The following is an 18,896-nucleotide window of genomic DNA, read 5'->3' on the forward strand; positions in this document are numbered from 1 at the left end:
ACCTTGTGTCAACATTCTGTACTTCCACTGGCAGCACAGATGCTTCTTCCGGTGTAGAAGCCATGCCTGCACGTGTCACAGCGCTGGAGGGGCCCCCAGAAGATTACCTCATCCTTCCTATAGCACTCTGGCCAGCCTAACACTAGGCCTTCAAGCCTGCCTTCCAGAAGACTGATTCCACAGCCATAGGTGTGAGCTTACTCAGGACACACTCAGTGAGAATATGGAGCAGCTCTCAGCAATAACAGATGCTTCAAAAGAAATGTGCAGAGCACACGCAACTCTCTCGTCCTGGGTCACCAAAACACAGGAAGGTAAGAGTGTGGCACTCTGGGGTCAGACTGCCCTGGTTAGAAGCTCCTCTGTCTTTTGCCATGTGACCTTAGGGAAGTCACTGGACCACCTCCCTCGTTAGAAAAACTGGGCTGGAAGACTAACCTCATAGGGTTGCTTGAAGATGAGGATTATTCTTATTAACGTGCTTAGCACAGCACTCAAATGTTAGCTGTTATTATTGTTCTGATGTCTTTGTTTTAAATATTTTTGAAATCAGCCTCTTTAGTTCTCTGTAAGCCCCTTGAGGAAAAGAGAAGGCAAATTAAAACCTCTGGCTGGCAAGTCTTCAAGTTCTTCTCCATTTTTCCATCAACTGCCATGGTATGAAGAGTAAGCCCTGATGTTTGGTTTCTACTTCACAATTTACAAAGTACTCACCACCACCTGATGAACAAACAGGCACAAAAGATCCTGATTCATGGGGTTGGGACATGGATGGGACTCCAAGGGACAAGGGGACTTACTATGCCATAAAACCAGTCCTTTGGCTCTGCATCCAGTGCTGTTTCTGGGACATCAGATTACCTCCCTGGGAAGGACAGTTGTGGCCAGTCACCCCCTAGAAAGGAGATCCTGGGCACACGGGATGCCCAGGCATGAGCCCAGGAGCCTCAGCCAGGCCCATGAGGGAGCTGGCCTTGATATGAGTGTGGTATTCGCTGACACTGAGGGGAAACCTGGGCCAGAGGAGAAAAGCATCTCAAATCCTGAATGGACAGTAACGATAGTAAGGGTTCACTGAGTCTCTTTAAACCTAATCAGCCTGTGCAAGGAGGTACGCAGAGCTTTAAAGCTGCCAGAATGTGAAACCACAACCACGCACAGTATGCCTGGAAACTGAGTGCCTACTGTGCACCAGGCACAGGGAAAAGCAACTACAAACAAAATAGGCAGGGCCCTACTCTCATGGCTCTCAAGTCCAGTTGCCAAAAACTGTGTGTGCCAGATGCTAGAAGACAAGAAAAGGGAAAACAAGGCATTGGTGAGGAAGCGTGAGAAAGCAGAGGCAGGGCTGGGACTAAGGGGGAATCAATCTAGCCTTTTTTGAGAGAAACCGTGCCATTTTTTATCCCTTGGGTGGTGACAGAGACAAGGATGGGCCCGAGAGGGACTTATTGAGGATCAAAAGCCCACGGGCATTTGTGCCTGGCTTCACCTAAACAACTTTCTTCAGTCCTGCCACTCATAGAAATGCAACCTTGCTTGGCCCACCACCTCCACAAACAAAAACCACTAACTCAGAGGCTGCCCCTGTAGACTGAAGGGCAAGGAGTGGACTGGAGCTGCCAGGAAGATACTGTGCAGAGACGTTCACCTTATCCTAGAGTGCCAAGGCCAACCACCACGAGCACAGGCTATATAATAGCCCTGAACCCTTGCATCCTCAGTGGTGAAACAACCTCCTTCACCCCAAGCAAACCAGATTTGACTTGAGCTTTAACTCCTATTTGCTGGGGGTGGGGGGATGGATATAGAGAACAGAAGAAAAGGGTCTGTTCTAACCCTTTCGCTTCCACCAAACCCCAAATCCTAAATGGAATGCTTGCCCTTCCCTCTAGCTTTCTCTCTCTTTACCAACATTTTACTTCACTGATGGCATTTCTTGAAAATGCTACCTTCTCCAGGAAGCCTTCCCTCTACCCTCTTGGCCAGAGCGAATGGCACTCTTCTCTGTACACCTGCAGCACACCTCCTGTATCTCCACCACAGAGCTCTGTCCCTTGTACAGTTATTTTCCTCCCATGGCTACTTCCGACTCTCCTTAATAAGGCAGGGGCTGTGTCTTGTCCATTACCAGTCTCAAGTATGTGACAAGTTTCATTCGGTGTCAGCTGAACTGGAATCATTCACTCCCATTTGGTATAGCTTCAACCAGAACATTTGCAAACTGATATCACTGCACATTTCCAGGCCTGGCACTGCCGAAGTTCAAGCTGGGAGCAGAATCCGCCACCTAAACCCATCTTGTTAGGCTTAAGATTCAGTATTTCCTGGTCCTGTCACACCCTTATTTGAATATCTTAAACTCTGTTTCCACTTTATTTTTTTCAGTCATTCCACTGTCACTATTGTGTTATGTATGCTCTGCCCTTAATTTCTCTTCACTTTGGCTGTTTTTCCAAGTAAAGGTGAATAAAAGCTTTCATCCATTGGAATTTATGAATGAGGTTAATAGCTATAACTGTCCATTTCATTTTTCTACTCCAGCTGAACAGCACACTTTGTAGGTTTCTTAATTGAGTTTAATAAGGCAGCAAAGTACAAAGATTTAAAAAATAAAAAGATCTAGGTTAGGAGTTACAAGTCCACGGTTTGAGGCCTGGGTCTGTCATTAATTTGCTGCGTGACTTTATGCACATCACATCTGCTCTCTTCTCCTCGTTTTTCTGAGTGGGTTGGGCAAGCTATAAGGTGCCTTTCACCTAGGTATTGCTAAAATGCTATAAACCCAGGGTCCCATGGCGCATCACTAGGAGTTCTGAGAAATTAAACATGCTCATGGCAGCCATGCTTAATAACGTGCAACTATGTTTTCTTCCAACAATTCACTGGAGATCGAGTTTCCAGTACAGGGGAGGCAAGAGAAAATTTAAAAGCTTCAAAATGTCTAGAAACTCTTGTTTAGCTGATAGAAGGCTCCATGTTTCAATTGGGCTTTGTGGATCTAAGCAGAAACTTTTCTTTGAAGCCAAAATGTCCATTATATTAAAAAATTGCCTGTTTCCTCATACGGTCATATTAAGAATACCTAACTCATAGGCTGGTGTGAGATTTCATTCAGTCTATATATGCAGAGTGCTTGGAACAGTGACTGCCACTGAGTATACAGGTTGCAGATGTTTGCTATTATCAGTATTATTTGCTTTCATTATTGTCATCATCATCATTTCAGGTAGTAAAAACTCTAGAAGGAAGAAAAATTTTATCCCATGACGATAAAAGCATGTTCTATAGATAAACAAGACCAGTGGTTAACCTGGACAGAACTCTTGGACTTGTCTGAAATACAAAAACCAAAAGCAAATGGCCCACCCTGGTAAATGGTCTTCTGCAAGTTCCTTCACACTTGGTCTTCCCTTTTCGGTCTTAGGTTTCCATATAAGTCATCTGAGGACAAAGCTACTTGACTCAAAGGGCAGTGAGGGTATTTAATCTGTTTTTAAAACTATTCTGAATTCTCTCTTAGAACAGTGATAACGAAAAGAAGCCATTTCTTTAAGAAAGGTAATGCTTCTCATACCAACAAACTTAGACCTACCTAACCTTCACCATTGTAACTCACAGGCAAACCAAACAACTTTTCAGGAACACTACATCTCATCCTACCTGGAGGATTTACTCACTGGCGAAAGGTAAAGTCAAGGTGAAGACAGAAGATAACTCCAAGCAAAGTCACCAACACTATAGTAGGTCACTATTCAAAGAGAATAATCACATTTTTCATTGTACTGTTCCATATTTTATAATAATAAATGCAATATTATGTGATTCCTTCCAAGGTCAATGACTGGGAGGCAGCAGACACTTAAATATTTATTGTTGGATGAATGAATCGCAGCGTGACTACTGACATTTTAGAGAGGAAGGAATGGGTACAAGGACCTGAAGGGGCCAGTCCTGTGTTCCACCACAGATGGAGGAGAGATGAGTTTTTAATTTGCTAGTGATTCCTCAACCTGTGTCCAGATTACTGACTTTACATCCTTATTTCTTTCCTGCAGCAAATTCTACCTTGCAAAGATCCACCAGTGACAATGCACATGTCACTAAAGCAGTAAGAACACTGGCTCTGGAGCCAGGTGGACTGGGTTCTTGATCTTAACTCTTGATATTTACTGGCTGAAGACAGGGCACTCACCATTTACAAACTGGGGACAATAATAGTATCTACCTTACAGAATCGTTGCGAAGATTAATTTTGAAATAGTCTACGTCAAGTACTTAAGCCCCTAGTAAATGCTTGACAGATTGTCAACCACTATTTCATTCTTACTAAAAGAAGTTATGAATTCCAAAAATGTCAATGTCATAAAAACAAAGACAGACAGAGGATATGTCCCAAAGGAAAAGAGATTTGACAACATATTCCAATAGACGATTCTTGACTGGATCCTATAACGGAGGGAAAAAAATGCTATAACAGACATTATTGGGTCAGTTGACAACATTGCTACTATACTTGAATCTACTGTCTGTATTACAATGTTAAATTTACTGAAGTTGATAAAGGTACTATGATTATATATTTGGGAATAAAGGGCCATGATATATGCAACTTTCAAATGATTCAAATGAGAGAAAAAGAGAAAACAATAAAGCACATGGAACAAAATGTTAACAGGCAAATATGAGTAAAAGGTAGACAATAGTTCTTCGTACTGTTTTTGCAACCTTTTTTTGGTAAGTTGAAAATTATTTTCAAGCAAAAAGTTAAACGAGAAGAAGTAATAAACTGAAACTTCAAGTCTAACTCAGAATAGTCCAGTCTCCTGCAGTTCTTAGATTTTGATTTTTCCCTCCACTGCAATAGCTTAGATACCCCTCTAGTACAAAAGCTCTTCCAGACAGTCAAACTTGTCCCAATGTCCTTCTTGAACAGTGCCCAGAGCATAAAACAGGAAATAGGCCAGAGTGCTTCAGAAGAGGCAACAAATCATCTCTTAAGAGTTCATCTCCAAGTGGTTTCCCTTTTCGTAAGAAGTGGTTGATAATCGCTCTGTGACTGGCTTCTACTCCTCACCTGTACCACTCTCCTCACCAACCCTTCACGCTCCACACACAATGGCCTTCTTTGGGTTCCTCAGACAAGCCAAACTTTCTGCTTTGGAGCACTTGGACCTGCTGTGCTCCTCCCCTGAGATGTCTTCTCCCTGATCGCCAGTGATTGGCACCTTTTTGTCATTCAGATTTGAAATTAAATGTTACATCTTCAAAGTGACCTTCCCTGCTATCGCCACTCACTCTATCTCAATGAGTCACGTAGAGCTTAGAACGCTACCTGGGATAGAGCGAGAGCTCAACGGGTATGGCTGAGGAACAAGACAAGCTACTCCTATTCATAAGACAACTTGGGTTTTCCTTCTCTTCCACCCCACTCACTTCACTCATTTTCTCATTACACAGTCACTTAAAGTACTAGGGTTGTTGTCTGCATAGCTATATCCCTACCAAATTTTAAGCTGCTTTCAGAAAAGAGCTATAGCTCCACTCTCCTATTGCCAGTGCCTACCTCAACACATTTCCAAGGCACCAATAATTCAACCAGAAAAGATTCATAGTTCCAGAGCATAAAGAAATGTTTACATTGTGTCTTTCCACCATCCTAAAGCTCAAAATAGCAAATATTAACAATAAGAGTTAATAGCTATTGAGCACTTATTATGACCCGGCTCCCATGATAAGTGTTTTAAATATTTTATCTCCTTGAATCTTCATTATAACCTTGTTAGCTAAGGTATTGTTATTACTGCCATTTTATAGATAAGAACTTGAGGCTTAGAGAAGTTAAATTACTTGCCTAAGGGTTTACAGCAGCAGCAGAGGCACAACTCAAATCTAGGCAGTGGATCCCTAAAGCCCATGCTTTCTACCACCCTAGAACAGCTGGAGAAAACGTGGTGTGCTGTTTGCCCTTTCCACTTCCATTCTGTCAAATCGATCTACCCATCATCACGTGGACACTTGTACATGTGGTAGCAAGCTGAGCTTACCCCCAAGGGGCTGCTCAAGTGCTATACTGCGAAGGGCATCACTGAAAGAGTCCATTGTCCACAATAATTCTCAACCATCCCACTAGACTGACTGAAAATCTTCCATCCGGGAGCCATTCTTTAAGCGCTGCAAAATCCCTTGTTACAACCCAAATATTATCAAAAGGGTTAACTGCCTACAACTAGTATGAGTCAAAAAATATTTTGAAGTGAATTATTCAGATTATCCAGCAGTGCTCTGAGGAATGGAACCCATCCAGTTAAGGTTAGGTCACGAAAAAAAGAAATTTCAAGAAACGTCTAGTGGTATCATCCTTGAAGACGAGATCAAGGTCAGGTGCAAGGACAAGCATCCACATATGTGTACCAAAGGGCAAGGAATCAGAGGAGGGAGGCTGGGCTTTGAAGAAAAAATTGCAGATGGTATGGAAAATCTCCCTCTGCAAAAGGCTGCTTTAGAATCAGCCCCAAACAGCAGCGTTCAGAAGTTATTCATATGCAGCAGAGCAAAAACCACAGAGCAGGGAGGTAGGTGCCTGCTCCATTCAGCTCGAGAATACTGGTCTTCATCAAATTAGAGCCAACAAAGAGCTAGATAAAAGCCAACAAGCCAGTCATTGTCTAAAAAAGCAGATGTTCACGCTACACATAACATTACAGCATCAGGGAAAGGGTTTCTAGGCACTTTTCACACTTGAAAACACTTCTCCTCCCACCCCTGGCTGGCTTGTTTTAGTACCTGTGCTTCCCCCCCTGGGGCCCTCGACCCCTCACAAAATGGCATTGAAGCTGCTTTCACACATGACTGGGTACCTTCCGCCTTGGGCCACTTCAAGGCAGGCAACCTCCCCCGGCTGCCAGGGTGATGTATGAAATCCCTGGAGGCAAGAGGAAAAGGCAGGCAGGGGGTCTCCTAAAGTGGGAACCACTGCAGTAACCTCATTACGGTTGGCAGGTGGCAAGGAGCAAGGTCTCTGAGGGGGCTGGAGATCCTGAGGCCACAGGGATCTTGGGGGCTGAGGAGCCCACTGGGGACAAGGACAACTTATCTAGTTTCTTCAAGGTTAAAGTAACAGGACAACCATCCAAGACAATATTTCCCAAACTTCAGTCGTTGGACTACTCTGCACGCGTTTCCACATCCCCACCCTCACCTATACTCTATTTATCAATCACTTCTCTTTATCTTGACTAGACGTTTGCATTTAAATACATTTATTTTAAAAAGGAAACTTTATATCATTGTGAAATCGCTCGTTGAATGGAAGTTTTTCCTAATATTAACAGAAACATAACCACGTTCGTCCACCTGCCACCTCGAATCATTGCCGTTACCCCAGCGCTGCCACCCAGAGTCCCCAGCTTCGGGAAGCACAAGCCATCCCTGAGAGGCCAGGGTTCGAGCCCGGGGCTGACTGGCACTTCCCGCCTCTTCCCTCTAACTGAGCCTAAGGTCCAGGGGACTCACCCGGACTCTGCACACCCCTCGCCCACGTCCTCCGGGCGCCCCTCCCCTCCAGCAGCACGTTTCCTGTCAAAACAAACCCTGAAGGGAGGGGACCGCGGGGCCCAAGCCGAGCGCCGCGGAAACCTCGGCAACAAACCCCAAACACACGCCGCGGGCCCCGCCCGTCCCCACCGCGGCTCGGTTCGCCCATCCCGGCCGGGCCGGGGGCCGCAGGCCAGACGGGTGCCCCCTCCTGGAGCCCGGACGGATGGTGGGAAGCCGCTCGCAGCGCGGTCGCTGGCACGGGCCCAGCGGGATGGAAACAGCGCCAAGCGGCCGCGACCCCGCCGAAGCCCGCGGCCACCCTGACACACGCCCCGCTCCCACGCGGGACGGCGGTTCGAGGTCAAACAAGGGGGGTGGGGGGAGCAAGAAGCGCGGCTTCCTCGCCCCCGACGCCGGCGTCCCAGGACCGAGTTCCGAGGTGGGGCGCGGGAGGCTCTCGGGCTGCCCTGGGGCGAGGTGTCCCCCTCCGCCGGCCCAGGCCCATCACCTCAGAGCCGGCGACACGCTCCCCCGGGATGGATACGCACCGGGTCCCGCGCGGAGACAGGCGGAGGAGAAAGCGACTGAGCGAGCCCGGGTCGCGGGATGGGGTAGGTGGGTCTCTGAGTGTCCCCTCACTGAGCACGGTGAAAACACCTCGAAAACTCACCAGTCCAACAACCCCCCGCCTCCCCGGCCCCCCCACGCGGTATTTAAAGGGCCGGGAGAGACTCTAGGGAGGCAGCCACGGCGTGGCCATCACACAACCGGCGAGCGGGGGGAAGACGGCACAGGGGCCAGGGGAAATCCAGGGCACTTCGGGCTCTGACAGCAAAGCGCTGACAGATTTGACCTACTACAGAACATTTTCCCTCATGTTTGGATGAAAGAGGCCGAGGAGAGCTTGGATTGGAGGTGTTTGGGATGCGCGAGAGAGCGTTCCCCCCCGCGGGCTGCGAGTGGTGCGGTCCAGGGACTGCTAGGGGCGGGGAGAGAAGTGTTTACGGAACTGGGGCAGCCTTGCCGCCCGGAGCACCCGGCGTTGGAGGCGGGGCCTGCAGGGGCCCTAGGGGGCGGGGCCGAGTGGGGCGCGGAGGGCGGGGCGGAGCGGGGGCGCTGGGGGCGGGGCGAAGCCGTCGGCGGATCGGCTCGTGGAGCGCTGGACTGACCTCCCTAGGCTTCCGGGGCGCCCCAGCGTGGACCATGCTGCAAGCTTCCGGCCGGCGGGGGGACGTTTTACTGCGGAACACCCCTCATCTAGAAGGGGCGATCTAAATTGGGTGCCCACCATCACACCGTCCGCGCATACAGAGACAACCCAAGCGACAACGTGGCAAGTATGTTCCCACGGACGTCGGCAACCTAGCGTGTCACGGACGTTTGTATCTGCACCTCCACGTAAACACGAATCCAGATTTGCATGTGGCTGGACGGGATGATTAGCTACTGGAGTTACCCCCACCCAGGCTCTCTGAAGACGTAAACTTGGTGTGCGTGCATAAGATAACACATCTTACTTCCTCTAGGGTTGTTGGCAGCACCGATCTCTGGGAGAAGTTTCGACATGAGTTAATGTAAATAAGCAGTCCCAGGATGGGCTCTGTGCGGTCAGGCCTACTGTTCAGCTCCTGTGGGCATGCTGCAGGGTGTAGAGAAACACCCTTCCCCCAACCGCGCACAGGGAAGCCACTGTATCTTCTGCCGGGTGTCAGGTGGTATTATTTGGGGGAGAGTTTCCTCCAGGAACGTAAGTGAATTTTGAATAGATTTAAGTATTTCTATTTAGCGCTGAAATTATGTCTGGATTGTGGAGGCAGAATTGATTCTAGAAGAAAACCAGACAGGCAACATTTTAAAGGAGGCTGGAAAGCAACTTACCTAGATGGAATAATTCAGTGTTACAACATAGACTCTTCTTGAGTTCAAACTCTGGCTCTGTCATTTACTACCTGTGAGATGATAACTATCTCACTGGGTTGTTGTGAGGATGAAATGGGATAAAGCATGTGAAATGCTTAGAGCTATACACAGTAAGCACTCAGTGTTAGTTATTGAAACTATTTGGTAAACTACTCTGAACAAACTTAGCTGGTGATCTGTATAAATTTTTATTTGTGTGTCCTTATGCCACTCTCTCCTCCTTTTTCCTAAAATGTACAGATCAAGAGATTGAAGAGAAAATGCGGTTGCCACCAAGATTCTTTCCTATGAACATGCCCGTGTTTATATCATTTGTTGGAATCAGCAGCCAGGATGAGAGAAGCCTCCAATTTCAATTCTTGCCAAATAATAACCGTCATACAACAACTGCCATCACCACCCTAAAAACTCCACAATAGCAGGATTAACCAAAAATATCCCCAAACTTCTGGACACTGTGACAATGACACATGGCAGCTTTGCTTCCTTTTTGAGCATTGTAGGAGCTTGTTAAGTATTGTTTTTATGCTATTATGTAACTTGGAGCAGATGAGCATGAGTCAGGAATTGTCCTGCCTACCTGGGTGACCAGCTACCTGACCCTAGGCATGGCACTTACATAAAGCCCAAATATGTAACTCTCAAAGCCACAAGGAAGCAGTTTTTGTCAAAGCAGATGAGTCAAGTTTCAGCTTGTGCTCTGGTGAGAACTTTGAGATGGAAGGGGGGTTGCGGGGGGTAACATCAGAGACTCAAGCCAGAGACAGAAAATATCCTGGAAACACAATCTTCTGTTACTTCGACATTAAATAACTTGCTGTCTGGAGACCTTCTGGTCAATTACCTGACCAACTGCCCTTGGCCTGGCTTGTATATAAAAGCACTTTGAAAAAACATGGTGCTATAAAATATTAGACAGGTCACTTAAAAAAGGAACCTTGTATCACATTCTTGCTCAGAGAGCTCAGGCAATCAGCGTAAAGTCCTTCTTGCTCGAATTATGTTCATGACCTTCTGAAAACTGTGTCTGAAAAGGCAACCTCTTTAGTAAATAAAATAGCTTTTTATTTGAAAATGACGTTTTGTGACACCTAATTTTTCTAACCTTCCTTTTTTGAACCACCTAGGAAACTCCTAGTAATGAAGTCTGTTTTCCCCGTAAAATTAAGCAAGAGACTAAATTTGATTTGTTGCCTTTGGCAAATGACTATGGGCAGATCAAAATTTTGCTCAGTAAAGAAATGTAAGCACTTACTTTCTTTTTACACATCTTTAATCTGAGTTTTAAATTACAATGAATCCTTGAAATAAATCAGAAAATGCAAAAATGTACTTTTAATATGGATTTGCAAGCTCTCAACCATTTGACTTTTTTAGTGTAGCTGCATCTTGTGCTGATCTAGCATAATGCAAATTCAACTATACTACTCAGATAGGGCAAGGTGTGGGGAACACAACAGAATAATATACACCCTGGCAGTGATTTTGACCCCTATTCTTTGTCTGGGAGTGGGGAGCCCTCTCTTCCTGAGTTGCTCTCAGTTTCAGAGCTTCTCATTTTGTCCCAAGCTTCGTACCCAGGGCTGGCTTCATGGGTGTGCAACCTGTGCAGTTGCACGAGACCCTACACTTGGAAGAGCCCCACACTTGGTTTAATGTTCCGCTGCCACCATCTTGCAATTCTTAGCTTTTGAACAGGGACCTTGCACTTTCATTTTGCACTGGGCCTTGCAAATTATGTAGCTGGTCCTGATCTCACCATCCAGAATACGTCTCGTGTTTAAAGGTACTTATTTTCCCTTAACCTGTCCCCAAATGCAAATCAATTATTTTAGCTAGTACTCAGATGAAGGAACATGTATCTGTTTCAATGCTGTAAGCAAAAACCTGAGTGTATCCCAGGTCTTATGGCCCACTTAAGGAAATTTCAAGGATGATTTTGAGTGCACATGATTTTGACCCTATGTTTTTTCTTTAGAATCTAATCCCTTACATAAGATGTGACTCCACTGTAAGTAGAAAAATTGATTAAATTGAGTCCCATCTCTTTTTCTCCCCCTGTCCATCTTAAGATGCTAGGAAGGGCTGAAAACAGGAAGAGGGGGAAGCCAATAGAAAGTAGAAGGAAGAAAATAATGTGGCTAATATAAACTAGATAATCGGTCACTGAACGTTCAAAATTTAACCAGACCTTCTTGTCAGATTTTGTCATTCTTTTTCTTTTTCTTTTGGTCTGGAAGATAAGGCAGCTCTAGATCATTGACCAGTTTTGACTGTTAATCAAAATGCTCATGCTTGATCAAGTTTCCAAAGCACCAAAACCAGTTTTTCCCTTGACTCCACTGAACTGAATTAGTATAAAATTGGAGGTTATTTCTCATTCTAATTGCCTGTACCCTCACGCCTAGGACACAGCCCCAGACCCTAACCCCTTACATACTAAAAGAAAAAACATTGTTAGTATCCTGCCTTCACCCTCCTTGGGCCCTCTCCACTTACCTGGAAACCACTGTTGTACCCTGGAAAGCAAAAGACAGAGTGAGGACCAGCAGTGAAGACAATTCTGGGCGGGAAGTAGGAGGGGCCAAGGAGAGTTGAAGCTCAGAGGAGCACCTATGGGAGGCCAAAGAGGTGATGGCTCAGAGCCCAGGCCAAGACAGTCACACTCCTTACCCCACCTCTGGGCCAGCAGGGAGTCATTTTCTAAATGCCTCCGTAGTCCTGTTCAGGCTCGAGTGAACATTTAGGCCCTCACTTTAAAAGTCATTTGGAGTACCCAGTGGGGTGGGGGAAGAGCTTCTAAAATAAGAGGCAAAACTCAGAAGACACAAAGGAAAAGATTAAGAAATGTGACTCTTCAGATAGAGTGTTCAATATGAAAACATGAGTTTTAGAGCAATGATTATGTGGTGATACCATTTATGCTTGAAAGAGAATTTGCATTAGAGAGTGCATATGTGAATTCTGTATATATGAAATGCGTAGAAATGGACTACAAAGTTATCCTCCGAACTGTTTAAGAAGCAAGTAGAGAGGTGTCCCTGATTTATTCTATATATATACAAATGGCTTATTTCTTTTACAGTAAGAATGTATTCATGCATATGTTACTAATGTAATTTCACGCTGCCATACAATGATACTGCTCTTATCATCGTATGTCCTCCTAAATATGCCTTTGTGGTGGGCTATTAACGCTACACAATAAATAACCTTCCTATTTCCTTTTTATTCATATTTTTAAAAGTCATGAGAACAAGTGGAACGTTTCATATAAACTATAGAAAGGAATAGATTTGCGAAAGGCCCCTCACTGTGGTATGTCAACATTATGCTGGGTGGGAAAATACTAATCTTTACTTTTTAAGTTGTTCCCTTCAAGCCAATTCTTAGATAGTCAAAATACGTGGAATTTACTTTCATTTAAAAAACGTACTTTGCCCCAACCTGTGACCTCTAAAGGTTTCCTTCCTTTAATGATAAATTGGAAAGGTATTCTTTGCCGAAGTGGTATAGGACTTATATAATGCTACCACCTTTTGAGGATGAAAAATTGAGAGTCCTGACCATTCAGATGCATGTACGGTAGCTTTTAGCTGAGTTCCTGAGGGTCTGGTGAAAGGAATTATATTAGGGCACTGAGGGTTTATGAGTGACCAAACGGATGTTCAGTGACTCACTGAATTGGCAGGTCAAGAATAGAAACCAGAACCCATTTCATGGCTTCTCTTTCCACACACACATACGCGTAGTGTCACATGCAAAGTATTACCTTTTGGCATAATTATCTAATTTCCATAACAACATGTCAACAAGCATGCCAGCACTATATCAACTAAGTGCCCGAAGTATTTATAATTACATTCCACTACTCTAGAAGGGTGATTGGACCAGGAACTGGGGTGGCTATGCCTTCCAGAAAGCAAGGAGAATGGAATGCTGCCAAGTCTCCCAAAATATAAAGCTGTTTATGCTTCTCTCGTATATATATGAAGCAGTCAGAGCAAACAGGAGGTAAATTCTGCTACAAGGAAATCTGGAGTAAAGAGCAACAAGGCGTTTCTGGCTGATTCCTTGAGAAAGATTCCTGGGCATGACATTGTTCATATTACAAGTACACCTGCATGTACATAATCAGCAAATCCTGAAAACCTGTGTAGAACATAATTGTGTACAAGTGAATTTTAATGCTCAAGCCAAATTCTTTATTTCAAGGAAAGTTACTGTGATTATACTTGTAAATTAAAAAATTTAAAAAAGTTAAAAATTTTTTTAATTTACAAGTATATGTAGATCAAAGTTTTCAAAGAGCAAATCAATTAAGGTACAAACTAACTGTATATAAAGAACAAATGTGGTATCCTGGAAAGAGGGTGTGCCTTGGGTTCAGACAGACCAGAGGGCTCACAGCCAAGTTCTACCATATATTATATATATGCCCTTATCTTCACAGATGTAAAATGGGGATAATGATGTTGTGGGGGCCATTTGTCATTTTGATATGCAGCTTCCCAAATGGTAGTCCCATTATTACTGTTTACTGTAGAAGCCAAAGTAGGGAGTGATGTGGTAATTCCATTAATACTTTGCTACTGAAGGTGAAAGAGGCAAAGACATTCTCTCTTGCCAGACCCTGACAGCTAGGCTGTAGGTGTGGGACCTAAGCATATCCTGTTAGATGCTGCCCACCACGAGCAGACAGGGATGATTCACGGAGCCTGCAGTGATGGTGTCCAATGCATGGCATCCTTAGCAGATCCCCCTGTGGCATGATCTTAGCTATGCATGGCTTCCTTTAGTTCTTTCCTGAGCCTGGTTCTTCAGCCTTCCTCTCAATTCCATGAGCTCCCCAAGACTATTCTGGCATGTCTATTCAAAGTATCTGTTATTGGCTGCTAAGAACCTTGAATAGAGTAAATACTTACCCCACAGTTTGTTGGAAAATTAAGAGGGATAATATATATAAAGAGTTGAGGAGAGTGCCAGGTACATTGTATGGATCAATAAACTATAGCTACTATTATTATACTCTTGTTATTTACTGATCTAATATTTACAATTTCAACTGGTCCTGAGCAACTTAAAGGTCTGTGATGTGGGATAATTTAAAATTCTGCCAAGGAACAAATTCAAATCCAACAAGTTGTTGGTACAGGAGCCATTTACTTAGCTAAGGAGCCTTACAGACCATTGAGTATTGACTTAGTGTCACTATGGCCATTCTCTACTCATCAGACCAGTAAGTCAGGACCCGTTCGGGGAAACAAGAATCCATTCCATATAGTTCAATAGAAGGAATTCAATAGAGAGAAGAAATTATACGCAGGTGGGAAGAGCTAAAAGTCCTATTATGGGATGGTGACACAACTCAGATAATGGAATCAGTGGGAAGCTACATCCCTGGAGCTAAAAGAGCAAAGGGACCAAAGCAGAACCTGGGAGTCAGGACTGCCCTTAGGCCCTGAGACCATGGAACAAGGGACTGATGAATGGGAGGTAGAACCATAGAGGAGATAAGCCACTGCTGGAGAGTTTTCACAAGGAGTAGAAAGGGGAGGAGAAGGAGGGACAGGAGTGGGTTCTTCTCCCTTATTCCCATCCTCCTATCTCCCTCCAGGGCCTCATATCAGCCAACCTTGGAGCCAGTTGGCAGAGAGCCTGGGAAATGTTTCCAGGGATCAGTCCTGGAAGACAGAGCAGAGCAGGGGAAGGGAAGAGAAAGGACCTCCAAGCAAGCGGGGATATAACCAGATAACCAGTACAGTGAATTTCACCAAGGGTAAGAAAGGATCATTTACATTTTAAAAAGTTTTATCTGATGGTGCTTTATTAGGAGAATGACATTCTAGATTGATATTTGTTAGTTGGGGCATTCAGGAACTATCCCAAGAAAATGCCGTGGGTCTGCAATAATCCCTCATTCAACAATTATTCATTCATTAAATTAGCAACTACCGACTAAGTGCCTAGTATGGCCTAGACATTTTGCCGGGTGCTGGAGATAAAAAAAGTTAAATGAGACACAATTCCTTTTCATAAAGCTGCATTTTAGTAGGGGAGCCCTTCTTACCATTCTAGTACAGTGCTTGGCACTATGATGAATTCAATAAATGTTTATTTTATGAATACAAATGAATAAAGAATATATCGGTTAAACACCTCACCTCCACCATTGTACTAAACATTGTTACCAAGGGGAAGAAAGGTGAATATATGGACTATAAATGAACTTTTAATTATGAGAGGAGGGTGAAAGGGCTAACAAAAGTATTACAATTGGAATATGATTCTCTGCTTTTACATATTCAACTTAATTTAAAGAAATATTTATTGAGTGCTTCTTAGGTGCTGGATATCAGTCGTTGCAAGGAAAATATCAATGAACAAAAAGCCGTGATCTTTCCCCTAATGGAATCACAGTCCAGTGAGAAGATAGGCCAAGAAACGGGCTATTTTACTATTCTATGACAAATGCTAAGAGCACAAGTATAGAGCCAAACGGGCAGATCTGGTTTCTAATCCCTGCTCTGTCACTTATGAGCTGAGTGATTTGGGGCAGGTTAATTCAGTTAAGCTCCAGTTTCGTCTGTAAGATGGGCTAGTAGTAATACCTTTTTCTTAGTATTAAGCACATGAGATAATGTGTGTGTCTAATCATGTGCCTGACATAGTTGGTGCTCAATAATGTTAGCAATTATTGTGCAATTGTTGGATTTACTATTTACTATTGGTTCAGATATTTTACAGTTTTGTAAAGGTAGATATAAATTTACTGAAAACCGATAACAGCATGGAAGATTCTTGTCCATTACCAATACAAATGAAATTATTTCTGTTCCATAAAGATAACCCCAAAGGTTACTGTTTATTGCCCTGTAAAATATTAGCCGATTTTGTATCTAATCCAATAATCTTATTCTAAGATTTTTTTAAACGCCTGCTTTGTTTTGTTTTGTTTGAGCTTCAGTACGTGGTTGTGTATCCTAGTTATTAGTTCTCTATATGAGCTGCCACCACAGTGTGACAACTGACAGACAGGTGGTGTGGTTCCACGACCAGCAAATGAACCCGGGCCAGGGAGAGCGCTGAATCTTAACCACTAGACCACCGGGGCTGGCTCGTAAATGCCTTTCTTGCTAGGATATATAAACCTCTGTTCCTCAAATGCTCCTTAAATCGCCTTTATCATTTTACTGGCTACCCCTTTAGTTAATAAAATGAATACCTTTTTTTAAACCTATGTATGTTCTATTTTACAGAATCATGTTTTTCAACTTCTTGCAAATTGAATCTTGATAAATAGAAGTCAATCCACGTTGTCATGGAGGAGGAGCATGCGATCTGGAGCTGAGGACCAGGTAGGGCTTCCAAGAGAAAGTGGTATCTAAGCAGACATGGATAAAAAATTTTCGAGGGACCTCAATAGATTAGATGCGAGCCCATGGATATGGTATTTGGGTTAAATTCATTGCAGAAAAAATACTGGAGATGTTAGCTGAACTGACTTGGAAGAAATTCAGCACTGCTTAGCCAAAAATCTGGATTGGTTTAAACTATTTCAGTGATGCTTTTATAATTCTCAAAAATGACAGTAAAAGGCTCACTTTGGTATATGCAAACTGTGGGAGATTCATTATTCCTATTAAATGAGGTGAGGAATTCACTGCAGTTCCTAGATCTAGGGTGACAGTCCTGAGAGATTTCCTCAGGGGCCCAGAACTGGAACATAAGCTTGGTGAAGAGGGCACTGCAATGAGTGGGTTTCAGCCCACAGGTGTGTTTTGTTGGAATTTGCATGCTGCAGACCCTGTGTCTCTTGCACGTGGCCTATGGCATTCATTTACATGATTCACCTGGCCCTTTTGGCATTTGCGTTATCTCCATGAAGGAAACAAGGGCCCTTACCATTATTTTCATCTATAAGATCTGCTAAGCATGACTAGATAGAAAAACAGACGTCAGGCGAGCTTTGAAAACATGTATCACACATACCATGTAATGATGTGATTACATGAAAGTCACTCATTTTAGACTATTAGTTCCTGGGGATTAAGGAGTGTATCCAATTCATAACTATCAAGACAAGAGGTTTGATTGTCCAAGGACTGCACCCGGAGGCTCATCTCAGGTTGCCTGTGAGCCCACTGGGATTTGGGGGGGTCTTTTCCACCAGCAGTGGAGGTTGTGCCCAAATTCAACTTCTCATGAGTGCCTCAGCTCTCCAGGCTGGGCCACTAGTGTTTACTGTTGCTCTCTTCGACAGCTGCCTCCTACTAGCAGACTGCCTGTTGGCCGTGGTGAAGACCACCATGTTTCTTCCAGGCAAGGTCATTCTCATGCTTGCTCTGAAAAAGGGGGGAATACCAGGGGTGGGGGGTTGTCTTCTGCAGCACATTTCTGAAGCATGTTCGGCTGTGTCCTCACCCAAGTGTACCTCTCTGTGTATGCCAGGAGAACAGGAGGCACTTCTGCCTGTGCATTGAAGCCTGCACTAAGCGATGCTTGCTGTTGTTTGCCCCAAACCCTTGTCAGACAATAACCCTCCATACCCATCTTTAAATTAATCTATATTCTTTCACACAGTGCCTGTCACATAGTAGGTACTCAATATTGTGCATGCTGATCCATAAGACGACCTTACAGGCAAAACTTCTAAATATTGGTTGGGAGGGCAGAAAGCTAGTTGGTAGGGAAATCACTGATGTGGAGGAAAATTAACCCTGACAAACTTTAAATGAAACTTTCTTTTCTTCCTTTTGCTTTGCTTGAAAACCAGGAAATATACAAGGTAGTCAGAGAGATCAGAGAGCTAATTGTGAAAATTAAGAGGGAAATTTATTCCCTTATCTCTGTCCCTTTTAAGAAGATCTGAAGCTACATGGGAGCTAACTTCAGAGGCTCTTGTGGAAAAGTTAGATGGATTTTTCTGGAGCTAGGAAAAGCTGAAACAAACTCCAGTTAAAGTAAAGATCGGTTAGGATTTCTCAGAACTTTGTGAACACCAGTGTTTAAGCAGTGGTTCAAACAATATAATTATTTATAAAGACACATGATCTAAGCATTTCCTTTGGGAGTTAGTAGCAGGGGTGGAAGAAACTAGCATAATTGAAATTAGCATAAAAGGCGGTGGATTTATTAAAATAAACCTGGATTTGAATTGAAGCCTTACCACCTATTAGCCTTACCACAGTTAGATATGAACATGTAACTGAGTTCTGGCCCGTGGAATGGGGGGGAGTGATGGGTGCCACTTTCCAGACTGGCCCTTAAACACCCTTCTCCCCATCTGTGGACTGTGTGCAGATAATGTGGAGGCCCGAGAAGACAGAAATCATGAGACAGAAGGAACCAGGGTCCCTGGCTGCCTGCTGGCCAGGAATACCCATTTGAACTGTGCGAGAGCGAGAAGTAAGCCGTTACTTATTTTTTTTACTTTA

At 44.1% G+C, this 18,896-nt stretch overlaps 1 protein-coding gene and 2 long non-coding RNA genes across 5 annotated transcripts in view; 2 read left to right on the forward strand and 1 right to left on the reverse strand.

The window, feature by feature from the left end:
* TCP11L2 (t-complex 11 like 2) overlaps positions 1-8,233 on the reverse strand; it is a 37,632-nt gene extending 29,399 nt beyond the window's left edge. Inside the window, exon 1 of one of the 3 annotated variants that reach the window (XM_046646308.1) lies at positions 8,088-8,233. The gene's annotated coding sequence lies outside the window, so the exon portion shown is untranslated. Of the gene's footprint in view, positions 1-438; positions 559-8,087 lie in introns of those variants that run through there. The other 2 variants (XM_046646310.1, XM_046646309.1) reach the window with 2 other exon arrangements.
* A 170-nt stretch (positions 8,234-8,403) lies between these two features.
* LOC124230343 (uncharacterized) lies at positions 8,404-10,537 on the forward strand. Its single transcript, XR_006886142.1, has 2 exons — positions 8,404-9,029; positions 9,700-10,537. It is a non-coding gene; the product is annotated as an uncharacterized LOC124230343 (long non-coding RNA).
* A 4,550-nt stretch (positions 10,538-15,087) lies between these two features.
* LOC124230586 (uncharacterized) lies at positions 15,088-18,896 on the forward strand. The gene is made up of 4 exons (XR_006886219.1): positions 15,088-15,238; positions 16,719-16,817; positions 17,723-17,786; positions 18,763-18,896. It is a non-coding gene; the product is annotated as an uncharacterized LOC124230586 (long non-coding RNA).

The sequence above is a fragment of the Equus quagga genome, chromosome 19 (assembly GCF_021613505.1).
Source record: "Equus quagga isolate Etosha38 chromosome 19, UCLA_HA_Equagga_1.0, whole genome shotgun sequence".
Lineage (NCBI taxonomy): Eukaryota > Metazoa > Chordata > Mammalia > Perissodactyla > Equidae > Equus > Equus quagga.